General features: G+C 42.0%; 1 long non-coding RNA gene across 1 annotated transcript; it reads right to left on the bottom strand.

Annotated features, from left to right (window-relative positions):
* Positions 1 to 241: 241 nt before the first annotated feature.
* LOC144770869 (uncharacterized) lies at positions 242 to 3,130 on the bottom strand. The gene is made up of 3 exons (XR_013599061.1): positions 1,281 to 3,130; positions 1,102 to 1,183; positions 242 to 441 (listed from the first exon to the last, which is right to left on the bottom strand). It is a non-coding gene; the product is annotated as an uncharacterized LOC144770869 (long non-coding RNA).
* Between the last annotated feature and the right edge of the window lie 1,007 nt (positions 3,131 to 4,137).

Raw genomic sequence — 4,137 nt, forward strand, 5'->3', positions numbered from 1 at the left:
TTCCACCCTCAGAGATGTTTGGAAATTCCTGCCTCACGTCTCTGGTGCCAGCGTGTCAGAGGACACAAAAGACTAGTGTCACAATTCTTAGTGAGTGTCCTGGGCTGAGCCGTTGTGATGTGCTAGTGTGATAGGTTGCAGTTCTGTATGTAAACAATATTGCCCAGGCATACACATTAGTTACTAGCGTATTCAGATACAAGCTTCGTATCTACAAAAAACATAGTACAACTGCTTTCAAGTACAAACTCGGTTTTAATACTTTGAAGTTTTTCATAAAAAATCATTCGATAAAATTGTCAATATTAATAATCTTCATTGCAATGTTGCATTGGTATACATGATTTAACACTTTAAAATTTCATATACAAGTGGATGGTTTCCTGTCGACGCGTTTCGACACGTGAGCTGTGTCTTCTTCAGGACCGTACCATCAGTAGGCTGTAAAATGACATTTATAAACATATTTTTACTATTTATTATTTTTACATTGAAGCAGTGTATTTAGTTAGCTCTTCATTGCTTATTTGGATAACGCTAGTAAGTTTTTCATTCATTTATGGTGTACCGCTTATTGCTTATTATTTGTGCTCAAAACTAGACACTAATCATATATACATATGTACCACATGTTTTTTCTCATATCACGGATTTCTCATGGGTCATAGCAAAAACATTATGTTGTTTTATACAGTATTGATCATTGATTCTTACTTTTCATAAATATCATTTCTTTTACAAAATTGTACATGAGTAGGTGGTATTCATTTTGGTCTAACAATGGAGACTCAGAGATAAAAATCATTAATTTTCAAACAAAGGTGGCCTTAGCGTATCCGGTGCTGTATAATTATCTAATTGCATACTAGGGGAACAGGGAGATGGGTTCCTAAGGACATAGCTGCATCTGGGTCCTATGTTAGTTTATTGGGCTATATGTGGGTTTGTTTGTTTTAAAAAAGGTTACTGCTACCACGAGGTGATCAGACACAAAGGGCCACCTTATGTTATACTTTATGCTAGATGGCAAGTGTCCATTTTGTGTTACACGAACGTGCTGCAGTGCTGTCACTTTCCTCATTTTATTTTCCTATGTCTCACCTGATAAACAGTGGTTTCAACGATGACGCTGTTATTTGAAAAGGGAAACGCACGGTGCGCAAGATGGGGAGATTGCCGTTGCCTAAAGATATAAACATCATATGTCATTATACAGGTATAAACTAGCCATTATTAATCTAAATAGCAGGGGCACAGTTCATAACCTCGGTATTTGTTACCTTAATTTAGGTGGTGAGAAACACTCACGATATTGCGCTTTCTATGTGGTGTTAGTAATTGGGCTTGTAGCTCCTCTGATAGATTGTAGTTGTAGCGGTTGTGTTCTGTTCTAGCAGGGAAACATGCAGGGCGCAGGTGGAAAGGATAGCCGATACCTAAAGATCAAAACAACGTGTGCCATATTATAAATATAAGTTGTCTATTGTTAATCAAGGTGATAAGGGCACAGTTTGTGACTACGGTGATGTGTTACCTTCGTATCGATGTTAGAAAGCAGTCATGATGTGACGCTTTCTTATCAGTGTTGCTTGTTAAAAACACAGCCAGCAGAGAAATTACAGGCGGAGGGTTTTCTGGGAGGTGTAGTTTCACTGGATCCTTACGGTGAACTGCGTGCAAAGGTTGCCTGTAATTAGGGGAATGGCTGTTAGAAATGTGTGTATTTTCCTATTCTCCCGTGTTAATTAAGGATTTCGGTGGATCTTACCTAAAGAAAATAGCAACCTGGTTCGCTGCGTGAATTTGATACAGCGTGTGGATATTCCGAGTGGCACCCAACAGTGTCCATGCATCTGTATTGAAGGAAACGGGGGGAAGGAGGGGAATTACATACCCGATATTCTAAGTTTATTTTCCCATTTTAGTGAGGCTAGTTTGATGTCTATCTGTGCTCTTAGCGGCAAAGGTTGCAGTTCTTACACCTCATCAAGTCAGAGACGGACTATCCTGGCAACAACTTTTCTCCTTTGTTCACTGTCTGGGAGCAATACACAAAGGCCAATGGCCAGCTACGCCTAGTCATGTGACCCAGGATACAGGCTGCAGGTACCAAATAGTGGAGACAAGAAAATGGAAACTTTATAAAAGTAGCATTTTCAGGATTGTGACTCAAAATCAGATTTTACCATTGAAGAGTGTTTTCAATTACAATTGTTATAGCATGAAACAAGGCCCAAGCGTAAAACGCCACTCTGTTTATGGAGTTTGTGGAATTCGGGCACTGCTCGGAGGAACGTGAAATTCCTGAATCCTGCATTTTGGGCACGAAGCAGAGTTTTTTTCCGTTCGCGTCCTTGAATTTTACTTTGCACTTATTCGCGAGTACCAGGATACTCTCGACATTCACTCGCTCTACTTCCCGCTACGACGGTGCCAATTGCAAACGGAGTGCTCGAGCAGCTTTTGTGCTCAAGATGCAGCTGAGAGGCTTTTGGAGTGGATTTTGTTCTGTGAGAAGCTTTTTTTAACTCTTTTTTCAAACAGGAAGGAAGTGCCCCAGATATTCCAACTTCCTTTTCCTGTCCAGCAGGCTCCTCCCAGTGCTTTGTTCCTGGTCACTTTTTATTGGGATTTGGAGCTGGAAGGGTCACTCTCCTTGCCTACTGCATATATACAATTGGATTTAAGGGCTTTGTATTTGGAATTTCACAAGTAAGTTGAAAAACAAATGTTGTATTGTGTTGTTTGTTTGATTGGGGGCATGCATCAGGATTTTTCAGTACTTTAGTTTGATTTTTAAAATCCATCGTGGTGGGTGACCTGCAGTTTTAGTAGGGGCCTAATTATTTTTTTGCATGTAATTGTTCTTCTTTTATAAAGGAAAAATGTTGAACAGTTCATTACATTTTTCTCATGTGCTTTAATAAGTTTGTAAACTTTATTTAATTCACTCTGTGGCCTAGTATGCCAATGGGAATTCTAGCCAGTATGCCCAGTACTAGTCACGAGTGCAACTATTTCTGTGGTGTCTTTTAAATTGAGTGAAACCAAAGGGGATGATGGACGGAGTGTTGAACATCGCAAGCACTCACCCCCAGTCACCTGATCTGGGTTTAAATCATCATCATTCTTTAGCTCACTCCTCCACCCCAGTGCAGACATTGCCATATGCAAATCAGTCTGACCCTGAGCCTCATGGGAACAGTCCAGCCCGAACTGCCAAGCCATGTCTTCCCAGGACCGGAAACAAGCATCCTGGCACCGGTTTCAGGCTAATCAGCCGTCATCAACCAGGCTAGCTTGAACCCAGTGGCAAAGTGAGCAAGAGACCCACGCCTGGGCATACCCTGTCAACTTAGGGCAAAGAAAGCAAAACCAAAGGGGATGATGGACGGAGTGTTGAACATTGCAAGCACTCACCCCAAGTCAACTGATCTGGGTTTAATCCATCATCATTCTTTAGCTCACTCCCCACCCCAGTTCAGACATGGCCATATGCAAATCAGTAGGACCCTGTGCCTCATGGGAACAGTCCAGCCCGAACTGCCAAGCCATGTCTTCCCTGGACCGGAAACAAACATCCTGGGACCGGTTTCAGGCTAATCAGCCGTCCTCGGCTTGTCTGAACTGGGGTGGTGGAGGGAGCTAAAGAATGATGATGGATTAAACCCCGATCAGTTGACTGGAGGTGAGTGCTTGCAATGTTCAGCACTCCGTCCATCATCCCCTTTGGTTTTCCTTTGCTTTGTTTGCCCTAATTTGGCAGGGGGTGCCCAGACGTGGATCCCTTGCTCACTTTTTGTGATGGATTCAAGCTAGCCTGGCTGATGACGGCTGATTAGCCAGAAACCAGTCCCATAAATGGCATTGGATTGAATTGCATCATGTGTTTTTTGGGGAAATTTCACATTTTGTTCTGCAAACAGTGTATAGGTTTGATAATTATATATGATGCCTTTGGAGGTTGTGTGTTGTCGTAGAATTTCTTATCCCACTTAATTTTAGTTTTTGGCATTGCTGAATTAATGCTCTTTTTTTCTGTGTTACCAATCCATGCCTCATTTGTCTGGCCAGTGCGTGAGTGTGTTTGCCATAGGCCACCATTTGTCTCTGTTCCCCATGCCATTTGGCCAGGGG

Source organism: Lissotriton helveticus, chromosome 7 (assembly GCF_964261635.1).
Source record: "Lissotriton helveticus chromosome 7, aLisHel1.1, whole genome shotgun sequence".
Classification (NCBI taxonomy): Eukaryota; Metazoa; Chordata; class Amphibia; order Caudata; family Salamandridae; genus Lissotriton; species Lissotriton helveticus.